The sequence below is a fragment of the Bactrocera oleae genome, chromosome 4, assembly GCF_042242935.1.
Source record: "Bactrocera oleae isolate idBacOlea1 chromosome 4, idBacOlea1, whole genome shotgun sequence".
Classification (NCBI taxonomy): Eukaryota; Metazoa; Arthropoda; class Insecta; order Diptera; family Tephritidae; genus Bactrocera; species Bactrocera oleae.
The window spans coordinates 712,930-737,516 of NC_091538.1; the positions used below are offsets into that span (position 1 = coordinate 712,930).

Sequence of the window (24,587 nt, forward strand, 5' to 3'; positions counted from 1 at the left end):
CTACATTATGTGTGTGTGCGTATGTGCCTTTAATTCGGAAATTACCAGGAAATTCAGGAATATTTTTTTTTTGAGAAATCCTTTTATTATTTTTTCTACGCCTGCTTCTACAACATTTCACATTCCGTTATTTTGCCAATTGCAATTTGGCTGAAAATCCCCCACAGTCCACTTGCTAGCAAAAAGCTTTCACTTTAAGCGCCCTCTGTGAATCCCAATAAAATCAATTTTATTTTAAACTTTACATTTAATTTTGAGAATCGGCATCCTTTTACGGTTATACTAGAGTTTCGGCTTTCTCGCATCTCAGTGACTTCAGTTTCTCAAAAGAGCTTTCATTTTGCTCATTACTTTTACATATATTTTCCTTCAGCTCTGTTACTCCCCCTAATCCCAAGCAAATGGTCCAGTAAAATCATGCTTTCAGTCCACATCGATTATTATTTATGCAAATAAGTAACTGTCCTATATATACATACATATATATGTATGCATGTATGTGTACACTTATTGCTTTTGTGATTAATGGGCTCCATTGTCTGTCTTTGTTAGCAGCCCATTTATCCACTTTTAGTTGGTTAACTTTCCGTTTTTATAACGCCCAATTTCTTTCGTTCGTTTTTCCTTTCTCTTTCATTTTGCATTTGTTCTTCTTCTTCATGGTTGCACGTACACTTATCGGTTGCATGTTGCAATTAGCAATTGAAACTGTCTTCTCAATTCCCTGTGCCACAGTTTTCCCCTGCATGTTTCGTGTGCCTTTGTGTGCTCGTACGTGGGTGTATCTGTGTGTTAATGTATTTCCAGCTAGCTGAAGTCATTCAATGTAAACACTTGGTGTACAGAGGCGAGATACACTTGCCTTTGTAGCTTCTTGGCTGTGCGTGTCTTTGTGAGTCTGCTGTTCTCAATAAAAGCGCTTTGTGTTCTACTAATTATGATGTTTGACCCCTTTTTCTGCGGTGACCTCATGTAGCTGCCTTTGTCTCGTGCTTTGTTTCTCTCCCCCAGTGTAAGTCCGCATAATTTATAACCGTCAATGTGCCGTTGTACTAGCTTAAGTCAGTTTCAGAGACTTTTAGGGCAGAAATTGTAAGTGTTTGTCATCATCGATTACAACAGCTTGTACATTGCACTGATTTTTAAGATCGCTTGTGATATCATGTAGCTCAATAAGTTTTCCGCTTCACTCTGCCCGCTGCCATAGCGTTGTAAACAATTTTTGTGCGTCTCTTCTTCGTTATTTTTTACTAAGTGTCGAATCATTCATTTCGCCTTCTCGTCGTCTTTTCTTTGTTCTTTTGTTTTACTCATGGAAATTGTGGGGTCAGTCTCTGAAAAGTTTTCCGCACCCTCTCTGCCACCTGCTAATTGCAATGTGATTTATTTGCGTGCTCGTTTTAGACGGTGAACATTGATTTCTGATTGATCTGTTTAGGGCTCATTCATTTATTATCTGTCACTTCCTTTATATCTGCCGCATTCTGATTGCTCCCGTTTGACGGATCTCTGTTCTTTTATTACCAAATGTCGTGTAATAGATAACTGCGAAAAAGCTTCAAAATTTGCCAGTTGCTTTCAGTGAAATTAATTTCTTGAACCCACAATTTTTATAGTAAAATTTCTGTGGTCGCCAGTGGTTTGCTACTGCCACTCGTTCCTTAGCTTAGTGGCGTTTGCTGATGCCCTTTTTGTGTAATAATTCTGCAGCAGCAAACTCTGATATTCATCAAATAGTTGCGTGGTTAGAATTCCAAGCCACTAAATTGATTTATTCACTTTGTGAAGTTGAATTTCGTTCCTTGAACGCAGCTAAAAACTTAAGCCGAAGCCATTCAACCAAGTACTGTGTTCGCCGCTAACTCTCTCTCTCTCTTTTTCTCATCAGCAGCTTGTGACTGTGCTGCAAGAATTACGATCGATTTTAGAAAATTACGAAATTTAATCTTAAATTTTTCAAATGTTGTAGACTTGCGATATTTAGAAAAGTATGTATAAGCAAAGAGGCTACATAAACTGAAAAATGGTTCAATGTATCCAAATACCAAGACTACGCGGAAACAATGAAAAAACTTCACTGACCTGTTCCCAACACTGACTCAACTCTGTTTATTAGTGTGTGTGTGTGTATGGCCACCTGCAAACAGCACAGGATATTGCCGGTTATAATTAAAATACACAGAAGGCGAAATTACGGACTGACCGCCAACCAAGCGCCCGCCTCAAACTTGAGGGAGTTAAAATAGCGTTCTGCATTTCTTTTGCAAGAAATTGAAAAATTCGCTAAAATGCCAAACGAAAAGGAAGAATACGAAAAAGTAAAGAGAAAAGAAAATCACTGCACTCAAGCGCCGACGGTGACAACGTCAGGATGATGAACTCTCGACTTTCAGAAAAAAGCAAACAAAAAACTCTTTGAAACCGACCACTCTTTTGTTGTTGTTTTTGTTGTGCGTTGTTTATTTCGCCCGCAAGTGGCGACGCAAGTCCTGCATGTTGACTGTCTGTCTATCTGTCTCTTTGTCTCCGCCGCCATCGCCAGCACCTCCTGCGTTGCGGTGTCATTCCTTCTTTCTTCCTTTGTTGTCTGGCGGTACCTAGACCCCTTCTGAACAACCCGTATTTTATTGTTTTGCCTTTGGTGGGCGTTGTTCCTGTACACACACACGGAAAGTGTTATGATGTGGTGCAAATGTAATTAAGAGAGACACTTTGTATTGCTATATTCCAAGTCGCTCGACATGACAACTAAGCTTCACTTGCAGTAAAATTAAATAAATTGGCAGCATATTTGTTTGCTTTATTTAATCTTACACATATATACAACAGAGCGACTGCCTTGGTGAGCTGAATTCCCGATGTGTGTCTACACTGCATGCAGGTTGCTGAAAAAGACGATTTTGGGTTGCAATGTATTCGCAGTAGTGCTTTGCGGTTTTTCAACTTCGAACCACTATATCTTTTGGAGTGAATGGACTCGGAAAGCCCACGTTTTTACGCTAAATTCCTGTGCACTAATTTACATGCAGGAGACAGTGTGTTGGAAGGTTGAGGAACTTTATAATACCATTAAAGATTTACAAGCACAAAGTAAGTCAAAATCAATTGAAAACATATACAAAGCCCGTTGCTGTCGCAAAATACTATTAAGTGGTATACTTCTCTTATGTCTGTACGAGGTTTGGTAAGCGAAAGAGGGTTAACTTCTTTGCTTTTCTTTATTTTGATTTGCTTTCAAGTGAATTAAATTTGTGCGGCCACACATACGAAATGATTCTTTATTCAGTCGAGTAACAATAAATATTTGAAAGTCAATGGGCTGATCGGAAATCCTTTACTTTTGCTATTGTCTTTTAAATTTATTCCTAATCTACATTTTATTTATTTGAACAAATGCCGATGTGCGTTTAAAACACACTTTATCTATTGTCTTTGTTGATTTGGGAGCTCAGCAGAAAGGTTACTCATACGACATGGCGAACAGATTTATGCTATCTTTGACTGTCGCTTGATACACCATAAATACATATCTATGCATATTTAACACCGTCAGCAAACTCAAAAATCTGCCGACTTTATTTATTGCCTCACACACCGCACTCACACACACGCAAATCACATGGGGTCACTGAAATTTATAGTTTTAACATATAAAAGTTGTCGCTTAAAGATTTAAAAAAGGCTTATCCATTGTGCTTATCCCCAGGCAATACCAAAATATCGCTCGCAGTTTTCCCAAGCCTTCGTTTCTCTCCATTATGTTTTTGTTTTTGTTGCTCTTTTTACGTTTGTTTGGGCTTTACGATGTAATGTGTTTCCCATTTTTAACTCGATTTTGATCGACAATTTATTCTCGTTTTACGCCATCAGTGTGTGCTTTGGTGCTTTTTTAACAAATATACGTCTCGTAAAATATCAATAACAGGCAATGGCCTATGAGCTCAATATGGTCCGCCGGCACTTTCAACAACAGCTGGCAGCTACAGTGTGTGAACCTTTGTTGGAGTTAGCTGTTGTTTGGGAGACGCAGAGTGGGTATGAGTAAAAGTGGGTCTAGGCATTACTACGATACCCCCGCGTATATATAATACTTCCCAATTTAATCGACATTTTTTCTTCTTTCGTTCGATATCACTTCATCATCGCACGTCGGGAGACTCGCGCTTTATTGTCGTTGTCGGCGTGTATTCAACGCTGAGCGGTTTTCGTGTGAGTTTATTTAGCGGTTTACCGAAGGTTAGTCTCACACCTCTGAGCCTGGCGAAAAGTTGATTACCGTTAATATGTTTCCTACTTCTGTCTACTTACTGACTTTATTGGTTTGAGCGCGGGCAGTAGACAAAGCTTTACACGCAAATATTGTTTAAATATACGGTTTTTGATCCGTCCATTAAATTAGGCTATAGTTAAATCCATCTGCATGACATATGAAATAAAATGAATTATATGTTTCGATATACAATATTAAGTAAATTTTTTTAATCTTTCTTTTTCTGCTTTTCAGGTAATTAATCGATTATAATTCACATCTTTTGAAACTAACCAAACCAAATTATCGAAGGTAAGACACAATTACATACTACCGGTTTCTCTCAATGAAACAATGACGAATTTAACAAAAGCATAATTCAAAACAAAATTTAAAAACTTATTATAAACAAACCAAATTTAGTTTCTGTACTATGAACTAAATCATGCTTGGCTTAGAAGTAAATAAATTTTATTTGATGTTAACAGAAGATCACTCCCAACTGATACCTTATATGCCCATTTTACACTAATGTGCATTGCCAATGCGTCCCGAGTCCTTAATTTGCCAACTATTTATAATAATGGGAACACTACATTTACTTGTTGGCAGCCGCTTCACCCCTTTACGCCACAACATCAGTGCCTTGTCGTGCATCTGCCTTCACTTCATTTCTGCTGGATGCATTTGCCTGTTGTTTCCACTCATTTAACTTGGGTTCCGCTCTGCCCGCATTCGCATTATTAGCGAACAAGCAGCTACCATCGCTGGCGAATCTATGCTAAACCGCATGCACTGCATCACACCGCTTCACCTCGGCGCCTCCAACTGTGAATGTTGTCTAGGAGAATACAACACATTGCACCGTGCAATTACGGTTACGGCGATGCTGCGAAATTGTGCCAATTTCCGACACAAATAAAAGCGGTCCACTACACCGTGGCAGCGTCTCGCCGCCAATCCGTCAATATGGTGGATATCGAGTATGGAAATGGAGATAAAGTTGCGCGTCCACAAGCTCTGCCTTAATGTCTGCATAGCATTGGTCTCAGCTCAGCCTCTCAACAAGGATATTTGCGCTGACGGCGCTGCTGGAAAACAATGGCGAAACGCAACGTGCATTGCGGCTCATCACTTGAGAAAAACTCTTGAAAATCATAAATAGTAGAATATTAAAATCGCAGTTTGAATTACATTTCTAAATCTGTGAAGCATATTTTATTCGAGCGCAAGCGGTTGGCTGGGCATCTCTGAGCAACGTCTCACCGTTAGATTGCTGTTGGATCGCTGCTGCAGTGTTTCCGGTCCGCCGTGGTCCTTTCGCTGTTTTTATAGTTATATTTCGTATGGAAATCCTAATTTATTATGCGAACAGCTACACTTGTAAGAGTCGCTCTCAGGCAGCAATCCGCTTTGCAAATATTCCCACTCGGCAAAGCAGTGTTTCATAAATCGTTGCTTACAATTTCATGCTGGATGACATTTTTCCGTAGTCTTTCATAAACGTTTCGTTTCTTTTTTTTCAATTTCCTGTCGTTTGCTCTTCGCATTCCTCTACATGGGGCGCTGTTTCGGCGTTTTCGCATACATTTCTGGCTTCTCCTGCAAGCGCTTTGCGCGGTCGTGCCGCCGTGCTCTTCAATTAAATGCAGTGTATACAAATACAAGTGCTGCCACTATTTAGAATTTCTAGTGGTAGTATCCACAGTTCAGCCTCATTGAGCATTCCTCCTAAGAGGGCTTTTATGTGCATATTTTTTATGGTATTTTTACATAACTTAAATTATTTCTGCGAATCTCCCTACTTTCCGCGTCCTCTTTTGCTTCCATATTCTTTCTACTTTTATATGGTATCCTTTTTATTCCTACTCCTTGCATTCAATTATTTTTGTTTTTGGTGTGGTCCGCCGTAGGGACAATCAGCAACGAGTTACGCTGCGTTCAGCTCCTCGTTAGCTAAATTAATTTCTTGGCTTTTCTGTGATTTTTTCACAAGCCCGCAGAGTTTTTTTAGCAGTTTTTTTTTCGCAAAAATACAAAGCGACCGAGGAGCTGATAAGAAAATATGCATAAGATTTTATGATAATTAAATTGTTTAATTTATGGCAAGAAAAGTGGTGAGAAGCAACAGAAAAAGTAATTGCAAGCAAAGAACACGCGAAAAAGGTCACCTAAAGCTGTTTGTTCGATTCAGACTGGCTACTTGGGCAATCATATTTTTTTGCTGAGGCGTCGATTTTGTGGGCGGGTCTATCCTTCTACGTGCAAGTTAAGAGCTCAACTGTTTGCCAATTATTTCAGCTAATTCAATTACAAATCCATATTGAAGCATTTTTCCAATTTTTTGTTGGATTTGGAGCTTTTCAATAGCAAGGTATGAATATAATTATTGACAGCTATGTATATCTGCCATGAACACAAATCAAATGAACCTACGTGCTTACCTCGCACTCCATATTCGGTTATCACAAGTCTTTCAATATTCTATTCCCGAGTGTGTGCCCACCAAACTCGTATGTTCACTCTATTTACACTAATCTGTCTGTACTTACATATCTTTACGAGCCAATAGAGACGCGCGCTGACGCTCACACGCACACAAGCATGCTCGTTCTGAGTGTGTTAGTAATTTGCCTAGCTTTGCCACCATTGACAACATTTACATTTTGCACATCGCAGACATATGTACATATGCCTCTTGAGTTACTTTCACGGCTCCGTCGGCTATCCTATGATTCGGTTTGAGAGCATATTGTGTGCTCGAAAAGTTTTTGGCTGTGCTTTTCGTTGCTGCCACAGCCAAGCATATGAAATATTTCGAAAATGTTAACATGCACACATACACGCGCAAGCATATGCCGCGCCAACACACACACACTCGCAGGTTTGCATACTAACTTGCATTCACACATTTCTTGTAGACCGGCTGCTGCCAGATCCTTGGCTGGTCCGCTTGGAGAAGCGCCAATTGAATAAAGCTAGCGAAATCAATTGCCAGCGCAGGCAAGCACATGTGTGCTCGGTAAGAGGCGGCTGAGCATGTCTGTCAATCGTAACCTTCAAAGCCACAGCCTTGTCCTTTGTATTTCTCTGCCTTAGTTTCTCGCGGTTGTTGATGAGCCTCTACCAGAAAGTTTGCACTGCGACTAGGTTTTTACCACGGAACTTCGTTCCGTCTATTTTGCGCCCATATCTTGTCGAAGTTACTTTTGCTAAAATGAATTCTATGACACAGACCAATATTGAAATTGGTAATCGGCGGAGGAGGAATGCGCCGCATGCTCTATGAATGAATTGATGAGCAAACGCGGTGAGGCAAGTGCTTAACTCACTTATGCTGCTCATCAAATAGTAGCGGGCACAGATTCTCTTGTGCCAAGCTTCTTCCGTCGTAACGGTTTACTTATATCGGCTGCTGCTTCTGCTGCTCCTGATTGAAGCGCCTAGAATGCGTCAATGTTGTAATAAGAGGGAGTATGTTTCATTTAAATTTATGTGAAAACCTTCTTAGATATTTGCAGTCGCATATGTGTAATTTTCTCTTGCTCCTAAGTTTTTCCCTCGCTTTTCTCCAACTTCTTCAACATTGATCAGCTTTTGGCTTGAACTCGCTTTAGTTTTTCGTTTGCTTTTGAGTTTGTAGAATTCTCCTGACGGTCGAAAAATGCCTATGTATGGTAAAGGCCAAAGCAATAGCTTGTAATTCATAAAATATTGCAGACTGTGCCTTTATCTTACATCTTCCTCTTACCTCCAAAATGCCTGCTTCACACAACTTTCTGTTCTTTCCCTTTATTCGCGAAGTGGCAATTCTTCTCAGTGCTGCTGCAACGGCAAAGCTCCTGTGGTAGCAATCATAAAATGTGTGTTTGAGAGATTCGTTAGAAAGTCTTGCTGAAAAAGTTTATAGTAAATCTGAATTTTTGTGCCTTGTAATCTTTGAATAAACCATATTATGCAACTCCTATGAGGCAGCCATTTGCATGATTTAATGCTGTGTTTTTGTGTTTGCAATGCTTGTTTATCCTTTACGCATCACTCTCCCTGCCGCTCGCGTCGCCTGCTCACTCATAAATTATGAATGTTAGACCACATACCATATACTCGCATGTCGGATTAATCGCCCCAACGAGCAGCAGTTATACATGCGCTTGCATATACATACTCGTATTACACCAATATAATATTTTTGTGTACTCCACATGTTGCACCCTTTCTTGAGCGCCTACTTGTGGGGGTGGTGCTTTCTCAAAAGCCTATTTGGAAAACGATCGTGTATATAGTGTTTTAATAGTAGTGAGTCTCTACTCCTGCTAATCGTCATCGCCGGTGCTGTAATCATGGTCTCATAGGCCTTTCTACGTTCTCTATGTTCTCCTGATTGCTGCTCAGAATTATCGGAGAACTCACTTCTTCCAGTAATATGCTTTTCAAGGCTTTAGCAAACTTGATTGTAATGTGCTAAAATTGGGGTATAGAACCAACCTTTTCTATATAAATCGATGAAATGGATTATGGAGCGATTGCCAAGATTTTCCAAGGAAAATGTTAGATATTGAGCTGACCTCTACGGCATTATTGTTGTAGTGTTGCCAAGTTAAGTTGATCAAATCCATATTTTTTTACATTTTTCTTGTCTGTTAACTCCACATTTCATAATTTCATTTCGCCTGCGATCAATCAGCTAGCCAGCTAGCAAAATAAAGTACATCTTTCGGTAATCCGCTTGATGAAAGCTTATATAATTTGCTATCATGTCTTATCGGTGCTGTGTAAATTCCTAGAATTCTGCCAATATTAAATCATTCTATCAATATGTCGCATCGTTTTTCTCTGCGCTTTTGAGTGTCATTATTTTCTCTACTGCCGTTGTCTGTTTTACTATGTACATGTGTGTTCGAGTATGTGTGTGCAGACGCATGTGGGCATAGCTATCATAGAGTAGCTTTTATTTTTATTGCTTGTAGCCAACGAAATGCGCTTGCCTTAGTTTGCTTGTGTGTTAGTGCACATCAAATTAACTATTTTTATTTCGATTTTATTGAAGTTTCGCTGTTTTCAAGTGTCGTGGCATGTTATCAATCTCAAATTACTCCAACTTGCCTTTTGTGTCCAAGCATTTGCTTTTATTTGATTTCGCTTTGATTGGCTCCTCATTTGGTGAGTGCTTGCTCTTTATTTTGTATCAATTTGCTCGTATTTCAATTTTATGAGGGATCAGTGCTATTGCTCTCTCCCGCTTCCCTTTCTTATCAGTCGTTCCAGGTGTTTTTTTATCGTTCCAATTCGGTGTGTATTTTCGAACCCAATCAAAGTCCATGTTTATTGTTCGGCCGTTATGTTTGTGTGTTTGCTTATATATGTGCTCGTTTTAAACGGTTTTTAGTACTCAATAAATATTTGTTGTTGTTTATTTCATCTGTTTTTTATAACCTTCGGTTTCCAGTGCGGTTTCAAATAGAAAATGATCTTAATAAAAAAAAGCATAAAATCTCACAGTTATAAGGGAAGAATTCTATCAAAACATACTTAGTCTAAAAAAAATTAGTTACGTGCCGCTAACGCTAAAATATGTAATATGCGCTATGACCTCTTTGGTAATTCCGATGTGTAAAATGGAGTAATAGTATGTCGCTGAACGAGGTTTCTCCTAGGTGAAAACGATCCCGATATATTGGTCAATTCTTCTAAAAATGCAGGACATTGAAAAGTATCAGAAAATGAGAAAAGATTTGGTATGCCTCTTCTTAAGCTCACATTTACCTATGTAGTTTTTCTCTGCTTTTACTTCTGCTGACCATTCGCAATATATATGGTCTAAGGATTAGCAGAAATTCTAATAGCCAAGGCAGCGAAGAAGGTAAAGCAAAACTCAAAATTCAGAAAAAGTCTAAAAATAGCAAACGCTAAATCCTAATGGCCCGAATTGGGCGCCACTCTCACATGAAGGTCAGGGCGAAACTGTGTAAATGAAAAGCTATAGCGTAAAGCTGTCGCAGCGACAATAACTACAACCAAAGGCGCAAAGCTACTTAATCCCATTAAGCCAGACGGGAACGCGGCACGCATACAAACCTTTACACACACACTCTTAAATCTAAATTGTGATTGGAGGGCAAACGAATGGTTTAACGAAAGCCTAGACTAAAGCATGTATGTCCACCTATACACAAGTAATACGTTTACCAGATTCATAAAGAAAAGGATCATATTGTCCAAATTGACATATTTTTTGGAAAAACCACAACAGCAACAGCGAAGTATAGTAAATCTAATGCTTGGATCTGTGTTGCAAATCGAAGTAGAAGTGTGGTGGAGCAAATGTTTGCTTGGAGCACATCCTGTGAGGAAATCAAAACCTTGAACGTGCTTCAACTGTCTCGAAAATTAAGAGGCATATTGATCGAATGTGAAGGAGCGGCACACGTACGTCTGCGACACACTGACACACTATTTTCAGCTCAGCTTCCGCCGACCTGTGTCGGTAAGTAGACCGGATACCGTTGTCACTGGGCTTGGCTTCAAGTTTTTTTTTCGTTTTTTCGAAAAGAAATTAAGCGGATGAATGGACAAATGAATGAGTGGGTGAATACGAACTTCTCGATTGCCATAAATCGCTTTCAAGTGTAAGAATGTTCACAAATGAGAGGCGCAACAAAAGTGGCAGAGGGGATTGTTGTAATAAGTGGAGGAACGTGGTGGTCACCGAATGAAAGTGAAGCAAGCTAAACGGTAATTGTGGTTATGGAGCACACGTGCCGCATAAGAGTGTGGCTGAATGGTTGAAGAAGCTGGGCGCCGAGGGAACGGAGCGTATACATGAACACAGTTTGATGTGTTGTGGGCGAGCATGCACGTATGTACGTGTACCTACCGCAAGCGAGTAGAAAAGTAGAACAGCTCACCCGCTTATCACCACTGGTGCTCGGAGGTAACTTTGTGTTGTAATTTTTGTTGGTATCGGTTCCAGAAGCCTCCGACGCACATGATGACGACGGCGTTGCCGGCGGCTGTGACAAAAACCTCTTTGGGCACACACACACGGTTCGGTGCTTCGGCCTTATGCTCGAGCTATAAATCTAAAGGAATTAAGCAAATAAGTTAATCCTTCGGAGCAGCGATTCCAGCGACGTTTCTGTTGCCGTCTATTTGTGTGTGCCTGCCGCACACATATTTACATATTTCTCTTCTTTACCTCCATAAGTTTTCGTTTGTACTTACTAGAGAATTTATGGACGATTATACTAGTATTTCTTTCCTTAGTTTTTTTGCTGGTTTATATATTTATTAATTCTATATTAGGGAAAAGTATCCTTATAATGTAAAAGAAATAGCGTTTACCATGCCGACGTTGCAAAGCGAATGTGTAGGATTGCACCTCTTTAGACCTTTAGCTGAGTTTCTCTTTCTATTTGTCTTGTGCGCCTTGGTGTTATCTGAGAAATGGAACGACACACAAGTTTAAAGCTGGCTCCGCACGTCCTTTGCCTTCATATGCCGAAATGCGATCTCTAGACTAGCCTTTTTTGTATCTGTCGGAGGAGTGGTCCGATTTAAGATTTAAGATTGTAATGCGCGCTTCTTAATTAGCATTGCTAATTAATCGCACCTCAAAACCACTCATTTCCATCGGGCCACAAACGGCAGCTGTCATTCTTTAATCATTCAATAATCTTTTTTCTTAGTATTGATTATGCTCTTCTTGATTTCCAAGCCTTTATAATTTGCACTCAGCTGTACATGTTGAATAATAAACTCGCCAGAGGTCGAGAATTGGTGGCGAATCAGAGAATCGTTACGCAAAATCGGAAATTGATTACACAGTTTCACTTTCAATTTCCATTGGAAAACATTGCGAAACATCAAATGGCGCTTCGGTATTTTTATTATGCGAATTGCAAACACTTGTGGCCTGCTACCACCTCCCTAACCTCTGCTAACGGTGGAATATCTGAATTTCTATAGAGACCAGAAGGTGCCAAAGCAGAAAGCAACAAAACCAAATGCGAACTGCGAATTGCGACGAAGAGATGAGAATTTTTAAAAATACCATAAACACTAATACAATGGCGAATGCAAATGCAAATGCAAAAAGTGAAACGAGCGCACTCATCAGCTTGCAACATCAGCATAATAGGCATACCGGCTCTACGAAAATAACTGCACTGATATTAATAATTTACGCTGGCCGGGCTGTGCGCTAAAAGTGGCACGCACATCGGCATCATCATCGCTGACTGGGATAAATAGGGTGTGCGGTCCAATCGGCTGTCAGTTGCATTGTCAGCTGCCGCGCGCTGGATTAGTGCCACGACTTTGTGGCGGTTAATTTCTGTTTGGCTGCTGCTGATCCATCTCATGTGTGTTGCTTGTGTTTGACGTTCTCCACACACATATGCCCCCGCAACACAGCGCACGGCGGAAGCCGATATTCCCGGGAGACACAGTCGAACTGCGGTTGTGGCTGCCACAAATTCACCATGCAACACATAAGCGCTAAATAGCGCACGCATACGATTATATTTGAATTTTAGCTTTTGATTTAGCATTTTTTGTCGCATTGCCACAAATGGCACTCGCGGGTTCGAACGGCGCACCGTAAAAAATATATAAAAATAAGAACAAAAACTAAATTTGACATTTCTGCATTGTTGCTTGAATCATATTGGAAAGCTTTAAGCTGACCGCTCACAGTTTTTTATACTGAAATGAAGAAATTGCCATTAGAGTAAGCGCTACCCAACACCCTGTGCTATATACAAAGATTTTTTAGAAATTGTCTATTTTAAAAATTTTATTATGTAGTTTACGATTTTTCATAAATCTAAGTTGAATGAACCGCTAACCTAGTGTAATCCTTTAATTACTCGTACATATTATAGATATATGTATTTGTATGTATATATGTATTATTTGTATTTGCAATAAGTTAGCATAGACTGAAATGATTTTCATAGCTTGCTCAGCGTCAGCTTCTCAGACATCTGATGTTAACATAAATGTTTAATTTTTCGATTAATATTTTTGTACCTCGCTCTTCAAACGTACTTATCATCTCGGCGTGTCTGTAATACTCAGAAAACGCTGTGGCGACGCAGAGGAACTCGCTGGCGCAGATTCGGCATTTGTTTTCGATCACCGCGTGCTGGCGCTTGCGAAGGCGATCGTTTGTAAACAAAGGCATCGCATTGAGTTTGCCGTTGATTTGTATATTTTCAAAAACTTGATGATTTTCAGCAAACTATGGCGCATAATTGAAATTCACATTGTTGCGATTTCCTTTTTTGTTGCTATTATTTTTGTATTTGCAAAAGCATTCTTTTTCGCAAATTGCATCGTCAGCAAGGCGAACTCGCTGTTGTGTTTGCATGAAGAATTTCAGAATTTCATAAAAGTTTTCAAAAGCGCATGTTTTTGAAATTTGCATTTCTTTCGTTTTTCTTTTGCTCATTTCGTTTCGCACTACTTGCCATTTTGTTGTTTGTATACGCATTAAAATTCCTGCTTCGCTGTTCGGAGCATTCCCGCCGTGGGGGAAGCGCCTAAAAATAGCGCCCTATAAATTACATTCGTATGAGTGTGCCATACTATTCTTCGTCTATCATAAAGCGGCGTATTCTCGCCGCCTCTTGCCACCGCGGCTATGAACTGTAGTGCGGTTGCTCTTTTGCTTCATTTTCAATTTCAGTTGCAATTCTAATGCAAATTTAATTAATATTCTATTTGTTGTTGTTGCTGCTGCTATTTGTTTGTCTTTGTTTGTGGAGGGCTTTGTGCCTTACTTGTTTGTTTGTATGCTTAGTCCTCGCTGGCAATCGCCAGCTGCTTAATTAAAATCATACACTAAAGCGGTCATCCACTGTCACACACACACACATACAGATATATATGTAGATATGTGGAATCATAAAAGTAACTTGCACTAACACACACAAGCTCACATGTAAATAACGTTTATAGCTTGCAATTTGCATTCTGCTCGTCTGCCTACATATCACACATCCACACACACACACTGAAACAATTTTCCACTGTTTACTGTTTATTTGATTGGCTTTATTGCATTCCGTTCCTTGTTCTTTCGCTTTAGTTTTGTTTATAATGAAATAGTTGTGATGAGCGTGTTTGCATGTATGTATGTGTATGTGTGCGCGGCGCGATCGCCGTGGAATTTGAGTAGCCATTCATGATAAATAGATGCAGAGAAAAGATAAGGATGCATTTTGCTTCTGCATACCCTCTAAGAAACAATTCACGTACTAAGATATGTTAGAAGTTAGCACCTATTTTTGTGCTAACCGATTATGGCATACCCCTGATTATACTTTTTCCATAATACTTTTCTTTGGAGCTGATGCTTTCGTATGTCAGCTGCTCTTTTGTTTCTTCAATAACACATAAGTCTATATAGCTCAGTATATCTTATTGACGCAAAGTTTTTAGTTTTTCTACTAAAGCACTTCGAAATCCAGTTATTTCTACGGCGGCGTCAAAAGAGGCAGAAGCTGTCCTTCAAATACACCTTTACCATGCCTAATGTACATTTTTGTGTTATATTTATGTAGTTGTACAGTTTCAGCCCGTGGAATATTTGACAAATTAAGCGGAATAAAATGAGAAACCTTGCATCTTTGGCAAACGACGATAACCTTTTTAAGATCGCAATGTATGGCAAAGAAAGGAAATTAAGTCGCTTCCTGCGTTTCTTTCTTCCAAACTTTATTTCTTTTGTATGTCTGTTTATGTATTTTTACACCCTTCAAACCCACCTCTCGTTTCAATTTCACCCACTTAAATCGTCAAAAAAATGTGTATGTTCTGGCGCCTGCTTTCTGACTTATATTTGTTTGCTTAGCTCCTTTTCCCACCGTGTTTATTTCAATTTGTTAACATTAATTCTTTGTCAAAAAAAAAAAAAAAAAATTTCATTTGAGTTTTTTGTCATCGGGCTCGCAGTATTGTACGTTTTCCCGTTGTGCCCTGGGGTTATTTGCAAATTTCTTTGTGCTCTTGACTTTTAACTTAGTGTTAAGTTGTTAACAAATTTCGCAGACATAAAGCGGGAGTGTTTCGTCTACCTACACACCATACGCGCCCTGCTGGCCTCCATCTCAGTCCGTCACATTTGTCAGCTCTAACGTCTCCGCTGTGATGTGAAATGATGTAAATAAATGCTAATGTCTCCTCGCCCGGACGGGCTCCACGGCAGTCAAACTTAGAGCGTTTGCTCATTATTATCGTCATCTCCATTTCCATTACTTCTATTAAGGCGTGACAACGACGACAGTCGGTATACATGACAACCGTTTCCACAAGCGCGAAGCTGCCTTTTTTGGTTTCTGCTATTTAATTAAGGAATGATATGAAATTGGTGCGACCTGTTTTGACTATCGCTGCTATTACCGAGCACTCTGCTACATGGGGAACGGATGGTGGTGACATTCGCCAAATGGTTCAACCGGTTACCCATCCTCCCGCGCACTTTGCCCCTGTACTTTATTGCGGAATTTCGAGGCGACAATTTAATGTGACCTTGAAGCTCGCAGATTTTATCAATTCATTTGCGTTGCTACTTTTATTTCTTGCAAATATTCATCTTCCTAAATTTTACACCGTTTATATTTGACAATTTTCTGTTAAGTCACCTTTAGCTATTAAATTGGGATGATGCAATGCTTATTGCTTTAAAAATTACTTTCATTAAAAGAAGTAGTAATGATTTCTTTTCATATAGTGAAAGCAGAACCTTTGATAAGTTCAGGAGTGCGGCACACCAACACGTAAGCGCCGACATTTTGTCTAAGAATGGCTTCACTGCTCAACTGACCTACTGCCTAATTGACTTCATTATCCAGCAAGAAGTTTTGGACCGGGCAAACGCCCGCATACAATGAATGACCAGGCCAACTGACAGCAAACTCTTTACTAGCTTAAGGATCAAACTCCTTACACTGACGTAAACAAATCTCGTTTCAGCTACAAGGTGACGGAGATGAAAAATTCTGCTATGCAGACTTGACGTACGAGCGCCTGACTTGACTTCAGCCTGGCTGAAAAGGCTTGGCGAAGACAGCCGACAGCGTAGTGGAAGCGAGACCCTCACCGCATAGGGAAGTGCAAGAGCAAGGCGAAAAGGCTCATGACACAGGACGACAGAGGGTGGCAGAAATTAAATAGTTCTCACAATACCTGACAGCATGCCAAATGAGTTGGCAAAAGAAAGGCAACTTGCTAAATTCGAGGTGGCGGTGTACAGCAGCAAAAGTTGCAAATTTTCAGTTGACCAGTGCAGTTACCCTTTGCGTGCGATAGCACAGCACTGTGCGCTATTGTGTCTGCTATATTAAACAGTTCGTTTTGCTCTCCTTAACTAAGAATATATTTGTAGTTGGCAGTTACTTCCTTGCCAGCCCCACCTTGATTTGTTTGTTCTGTAGATTTGCATGCTTTGTGGCACTAACTGTATACAGAGCCACGCGCAATCATTTTCCGTTCTTCTTTTGCCAACTTTCCGTTGTTCAATGTGAAAAGTTCCGTCAAGTTGAGATGGTTTTTGTGTTGGTCACTTCCGCCCCAACGGTTCGTTGTCCAGGTATACATTGCCAACCAATTGGTCTCCTTCCCTTTACTTAGCATTTCCTATGCCTCATCAGTCTTTCTGCGTTTACCCTTTTAATTTACAGTCTTCCGTGGCTGCGCCCCGTCACCTTCGTTGTGCGCTTTGCAAAAGTTCATTCATTTTCCGCGGCAGTGTTTTATTATGCATTTCCTTAACTAATTTGTTTTTCTTGAGGGCTTTCTTTCTTTCATCCTCTCTTCTCCCTTTGTTTCTGCTCTTGGCTTGCCAGTGTTCTTTCTTCTTCTTTTACTATATTTTTATTTTTTTCAGCCTTGAGGCAGCTGGCGTACTTGTACATGTCGTTGTCATTCTTGTTGCTGTTGTTGATGTCATGGTTGGCAGGTGAAAATAATCTTCCCCCTGATTGTTTTCTTCGCTTGCATCTCTCTCTGGCGTTCGTTTACTTCCTAGGCTGTGTTGCTGTTCGGCTCTCGTCTCTCCCTCGCGTGCGATTTATTTGTTTACTCCGATCAAGTGAGGCACTTACGGTGGTTAGTTGGCAAAATAATTGCACAAAAGTAGTTATAATGAAGGTAACGGCACATGCTAAGCACACGCAGGTTATGCAAAAAGGGAATAAGCGCGCTGGGAAGACAGTTCAAATTGACGTCTACTGTATGTTGCCTAGTGAACTTAAGCTCAGCTCGATGCGAAGAATTTTCATAAATTCTCTTCTAAGATTACTTCTCTTATAGCGACTTTTCTGGATTGGTTTACAGCTCTTTTCTTCTTGCGTTTTGATGCTGGATTCTGCTATTAAGGAAATCAGTTTTGATTTTAAGACTTTAGGGATATCATTGGAGGCAGAGGTTCCCAATTGGCTCGAGCAGTGGCTTTAAACAATTCTATAGACACAGTTTTCTATAACCCAGTTTTTGTAATTTGGTAATTATAAGTTTCTCGTTAACATGTTTTGGATATAAATTATTTTTCTCTCTCTTTTTGTGAGTACAATTACATGAGCGCGCGCAGCACCTGCTTTCTCTAGAGTTCTTACACATTTTTAATGATCCTCTTTTAACAATAACTTGATTGTTCACCATCTAATGCCACTTTGCCGTTAACTCAATAAAGTTTGTCCACATCGGTGCTGCAGCATTGCCACCACTCGCATGAACAACTTCACCATAAAGTCAAACGCCCTCCCACGTCTTGTCAACCGCTCCACCCTCGTGCATACGAGCCCTCTTCCAGTTATATCTCAGTTTAATGCCAAATTCTCAATATAAAACAACCATTTTGCCGAACGACTTCTCGCAAACACATACTCACCAACTACCAACAGAATCGCATTGCGTTTGAAAATTTTTTGATTGCATGCCTTAGTGGAATTTTTATTGCATTTCAGCTACGTGAATATATTGCAATATTAAATGTAAGGCAGCGTTTCGGCGTTTGAGTGTTTTGTTAAGTAGCAGATTTAAAATTAAAGTTTATTTTAAAAATAATTCAGTTTTAAACGCCACAAATATATTTCGCCACCCATCGCTAATTTCCATTAAACAAGAACTCTTCTGCAACATAGTATAATACGTTACTTTGTCTACTCGCTTTTACCATTCTTCTCGCAATACGCTGCTTGTGGCGCCATTAAAGCTGCAGGTTATCGTAGCTCTTCGTAAAAGCCTCATAATACTTTTCGGTTATGGGGAATACTTGAGGTACGACAGCAGCTTGGTCGATGTTAAAAAGCAGCTGCAAAAAAACCAGCTGTTACAGTTCGCCCAAAACAAAAAGCTTTGTTGTCAAAGTTCTAAAAAAAGTGTAGCATAAAAGAAGAGCTTAGCAGAATGCACTCACTAACCGAAATTACCACGAAAAAAGAGTGAAGAGTAAATGCCTTATTAATCCACACATTAGAAACCGAAACTGTGCGCACATATATATTATATACGTGTGTGTTCATGTTTTTCAGTCGTTCGATGGTTACAGAAGCGTCACCAATTTCATTTGAATGAATCTGCGAGTGCTAATATGACACAAACAAAAGCGTGGTATGCATTGTATATAAGTGACACACTGTTACACACATACACAAACAGTTATGAAAAAATTCACTTATGCGCTGGCATTCAAATCCACGCGAGCTTCCACCTCAGCATGCAAATTCTGTTGCTTATACATATATGAGTCTGCGCTCCTGCAATCTCTGCGGTGTGTTAATGATACGAAATGGTAGGCCGAGCTTGGAGTGAGTGGTTCTTGGCTTACAAATCCGCGTGTGCTACGTATGCACAAATAACTTTCTTACCTGCCGCATCGAATTAGCTTCTTTGAATTACAAACGCTTCGCTAGCGAAAAGTCTACTAATGTATTTGTGTGAGTGCAACATTTCCGATGTGCACTTCCCTCTCATGTTATCACTACACATAACTGTCATGTGGATCAGCCAAAGGTTGCTAATTAGAAACTTTGATGGAGGGAAAACGTTCGAAGTATTTGCATTGAAATACAAACGCACAATCGCACCTATATACAAGTAGATACATACTTTGCAGTACGTGCGTCTAGGTATGCCGTTGCAATGTCTCTCATTATCAGGAAATATATTGCTCACGAATAAGAAGTGCAGCAAGCCATTAAATGAACGGGAAGCTCAAACGAGCAAATACATTGTGAAATTTCCAATTTTCTCATCGGCTCATGCAGTTTCTCCGCTGCGCAATTATTGCTGCACAATGCGCTTACGTAGAAAAGCTCAACATTGAATTTTTAATAACAAAAAGCGAAAGTAATATTTGTGGTTTTACTTTTTCGCCACGGCTTTTACATTTTCATAAATTTTTAACCCTGTAAAATATGCTGAATTCTTTTGTATTGAAAGCATTAGTTTCAGAGTGAAGAGAGCGCAGTGGCAATTTGGTAGTAAAAAATTTGTTGCACAGTGTTGTGCTTAACAAGTGTTACGAATTGTGTCACACAGAGCAGAGAGAGACGTGTCATTAAATCGATTGTTGTATGGCGGATTGAGTAAAGCGAAACACATGAAATTTAAAAAATGCTATGAGTGTCTATAAATGTGTGTGTGTGTGTGTGTGTGTGTATATGAAAATGTACTCATCAATGTATGAGCACTTTTATGGACTTTAATATGATTAATTGTCGCGAATGCTCGCGCGTCTGGGGTTGCCACAGTGGCTGCCAACAACGCCAGCGTCCAAGTAGCTGCCATAGCTCCACATAGCGTTCTTCAGCCGCTTTGCCAACAAAAATATATAAGATTTTGTGTGCTTTTTTAAATCTTCCATGTTTCTTTTTCGTTTATTTATTTTTTCCTTTAATAACTCGCAGACAAAGCATGCATTTCTGAGCGACTTGTATGCATTGTTTGCTCGCATGTACGAGTATAGAAACAAAGTTTGCAATCTCATTGAATATCGTACATAAAACCGTTAAACGCAATGATTTGCAAAAAAATATGAATCTATTCCCTATTTTATAATAATAAAGCAAAATGAAAAGGCCAAATGATAAGAGACCATGTACCGTTATTATAGCTGTTCAAAAGCTTTTTTGCAGCAACGTGTTTCAAATTAGACTAACCAAGCAAAGAATAACAAGTTTATGCCGACGTCTATATTTGTAGTAAGTAAATATTTCGGATTTTTCTGAATTACACAGTTTTGAAATCAGCTCCAAAGTGCTCTGCAAATAAATTCAAACTTTTCAATTGTTTAACCAGTAAAAAGCTTTGCAATATTACACGCACACACACTCGCAGATAGCACTTGAGTGGTACACTTGGATCCCTAGCATGAATCCCTCAACCATCGCTTTTAATAACTCATATTTGTAGAGCGACGGAGAAGCGTTCGTCGCACAAAGTCGTAAGACAGTGTAAATAATTTGCGATTTCTTTTATTTGGCATTCCAAACTTTTGTCATCTGCAACTTCTTCTCAGCCTTGCTTCTCCTTTCGTCTTTTGAGTCCATGTGTGTGTGTATGTAACCAGCTTACTACGCGACTAATAGAACGTCAGGCACGCACAGACAACAAAATACAGCCGAACTCAACTCGGAGGCGTTGAACGATATTTCAGAAACAGAAACTTTACGAAATTCACTTAAAATGTTAGCATGTTGCAGTTGAAGAGCGCTTTGAGCGCACACTCTCACATATTGGCAAACACTCACATAAGCTCACATATGTCCACGAATGCTGTTGTTGGTGTAATTTGAAAATCCTTCAACTCTACATACTTAAAACGTTGTAGCAAGCTCTTAAAATGCACTCACAATTGCACATGCACACAAACATACATATGACAACAACAGCGGGTGGACGACCCTACCGCGTCTTTTTTTAGTAATGGAAAGCCTTGTATTTTCTGTGTTTTTGGTTTTGTTTTTGCTTGCCACATTTATATTATTTTCTTTATGTGCATTTTTACTGGTCCATCGTTAATTTGATTAATTTATAATTGGAAAATTTAATATTGCCCGCTGACTCTTAGTTCAATTAATTACAGAAATGCGAGTGGTCAGGTGTATGTCCGTGTGTTAATTGCGCCTTTGTCGGCGGGGGAGGCAGAGAATTACCTGTGACGAATCATATGAATTGAAAAGTGTTGCTGCTCAGACTCTTTTCGGATTAGTACTGGAGCTAGTTAGGCGCTTATCTCTAAAATCATACTACTATGCTGTTGCTGTTGCATCGGCGGAAAACATTTCGGAGTTAATTTAGAGCAATTCTGCCAAGTTGACAGTACTTGGTTGGATAAACGTTGCCTATTAAAATCAGCTCGGAGTTCATTCAAATCATTTTAAGCTACTTATTCCTCAACAACAGCAAGAGCACTCAGTTTAAAACTCATCGTTTAAACCTCAACTTACACGCACCTTTTTTCTGGATCCTCAGCGAACCGTGAAGATTTTTTGGTAAACCCTTAAAAGGTCTCTGTTTGCCTCCCCTGCATACCTACAGTTGAACCAAGCTAATCACAAGACTGGTTAAGTTTTTTCTACTTTTGTCGTATCTTTTCCGCGCTGAGTTCTATGCAGTAACATCCACACATATTTATTTTATATGTTCTTTTTTTGTATGTGTAATTACAAACAATTGAACAAGGACTTGCTTACCTGTGATTGCGACAGACAGACGAACGCTTGCATTGCGATGTTCAACGCAATAATAGCATAATTCCCGTGTCCCTGGCAATACAAAATTAATGGATCGAATTAAATTAATTAAATGCAGTGTCATTTCGCGAATGCAGAAATTAAACGGTCGTTCGGCGGGTGAAAACGAAGTGCTATAGGGGCGTGAGAGCACAAGTAAACTTTTATACGAATTCACTACGGCCAACCCCCGTTGTAATGCAAACCGTGAGTTCTTGGAAAGACTTTCAAAGAAGTGACCTTCAAAAATACGTTCCCAATTTTGCACAAGCAAACAACAACGTCAGTCGCTTAATGTCGCTTCGCAAATTCTCTTCGTGTTTTGGTAGAAATTTTGATATTTCAATTGTTCAAGTTGTTCGTAAGGAAACCTTTGGACTTTCGCTAGTTTCTATCGGCTTCTGCGTGTAGTTGGCACCGAGCGGTTTAAATACATACATGCACAGGCACGGTCATTGGCTGTACTACAATTGCCTATAATCCCTTTTGATGGAGAAGCCGCTGCGCCTGGGGGAGTGAAAGTGTAGACATAGCAACTGCAGCACCGGTCTGGGTCAATGTCGATTCAAATTAATTTAGAATACAAATTGAATTTTCGTGTCAGTGACAAGCAAAACAATGTATAAAACGCACGACGACGACAAAGATGAGTGTAGTAAAAGAAAATATAAGAAATGTTAGCGAAATTGTTCCACACTGATATAGTAAAGGTCAGGTAAAAGAAATTAGTTTTGAGAGATCCTACAGCGATCGAATTTCGATGTTCATATGCTGGCTCGACATGCGAGAATGCAGTACCCGTTCCTACAAAAGTCGGATATGTAATTTTTTGGAGTCCGTTTTTTGCCGTTACAGAAAAAACAATAGCTAAACAGTGTAAAATAGTGTTCTCACTGAAAATTTACCTTAGACTGTGCACACAGCGGCGAATAAAACCGCTCAAACAAATTTTTTAATGTAAACGTATTACAACTAGTTGGTATTACACTTGTCTCTAATACATTTTGTTATAGTAATTTCCTTCGTTTAGGGTTGAGTATACAATTCTCAACTGATTCATGTAATCATCTATTGGCGCAGCATAATCCGTATGATCTCGAAATATAACACAAAAAATTCGCTACATCTATATATGGGTCCGCATTGCATCACAAAACGAGTTTCGAGTATTCATCAGTAAGAATTATGAACTTCTTCGACGACCGTCCAAGTGTACGGGAGTTATAAATATTCAATTGTCGATTTCGCCAGATTTTTCTACGTGCAAGCAGAAATAAAAAAATATTGTAAAAAGTAAGTCACACGTCTTGTGTGCAATGTACTGTAAATGCACACACATGCAAGCTGGTCCTCACTCACACACACACACGCAATCGTACGCATGGTATGGCTGTCGTTGTGACAGGTCATTTTTGCTGGTGGCAAATTTATTGTTAACCCAACGATAAATTGCAAAATATTTTCACATTGTGCAACGAGCGCTAGTTTTTTCGCACTTTTCATGTGTGAAGGAACGTTCGACACACACACATGTAGGCAAACATTTGCACTGAACACACAATGCTCTACGCCCGCTTTATGTAGCATACATACTCGTAGATGTGTGTGCGTGAGGCTAACTAAACGCTTGGGTTGGCCGGGAAAAGGGAGTGCAGGAAGTAGCCAAACAGGGCAATTGGACATAGTACTTTTATCATTCGCTTTCACTTCCTTTTTGCTCGTATTTTGAAAAATTGTACAATATTTACACTAACTAGTTTGACAATTTATCTCCGAGAACTGCACAAACAGCAAAACTGCAAACTGGTAACCAACAATACGAGGACAAAACAGCATCCTTTGATAGCAAGGGTACACATCAAGCTTGACACACACACACACCCAAACTTTTTTACATGAATATTAACAATAAAAAACGTCACGACTTGCTGCACGAAGCCAAATAACTAAAAGAAGACCATTAAAGAAAACACTTTATCATCATTATCTGCTCGAGGCAGGCGATAATAGAGAAAGAATTCCGAAGCAGTAAAGCTTCGAATGTTCAAAAAAAAAACATTCGTCCCGTTAGCTTGCCATTAAAGAAGTAGAGATAAGTTAAATAGCAAAGTTATAAAAATTTTACGGAATAAAAACTTCTGAGCGTTTATCATTACGCGCCCAATCGACACACGAAAACAATAAAGATGGAGGATCTACCCCTCAGTTAAAGTAACAAAATAGCAAAACTAAAATTTTAGTGATCGAACCAACGAAAAGTTACTTGGAAATATCTTTTTATACTTATACTTTTTATATTTATACCTTTTATACTTTTTACACCAGTAATCTGTATCTTCTGCGCTGATCCTCGCGACCAAAAGCCACTCTTTCAAAAAAACATTATTATGCACACTTAACGATTAAGTACTTGGAAATTGCAAATGGAGGAATATAAAAGTCGAGCAATTAAATATAATACGAGCTTATTATATATACATATGTTTCACTCCTTGTTTGTGCGGTGTACTGGGAAACAAACGAAAATATTGAGAGATAAGCAACAACAACAAAGTGGTGTGCTGAGTGGCGTGGAATTGTGTTGCAAGTATGTAATATAC

General features: G+C 39.4%; 1 protein-coding gene across 10 annotated transcripts in view; it reads left to right on the forward strand.

The window, feature by feature from the left end:
* Positions 1 to 24,587, forward strand: part of hppy (MAP4K3-like protein hppy) — a 74,363-nt gene that overhangs the window by 18,037 nt on the left and 31,739 nt on the right. Inside the window, exon 1 of one of the 10 annotated variants that reach the window (XM_070108988.1) lies at positions 4,505 to 4,561. The exons of the other annotated variants lie outside the window; for them this stretch is intronic. The gene's annotated coding sequence lies outside the window, so the exon portion shown is untranslated. Of the gene's footprint in view, positions 1 to 4,504; positions 4,562 to 24,587 lie in introns of those variants that run through there. 10 annotated transcript variants of the gene reach the window in all.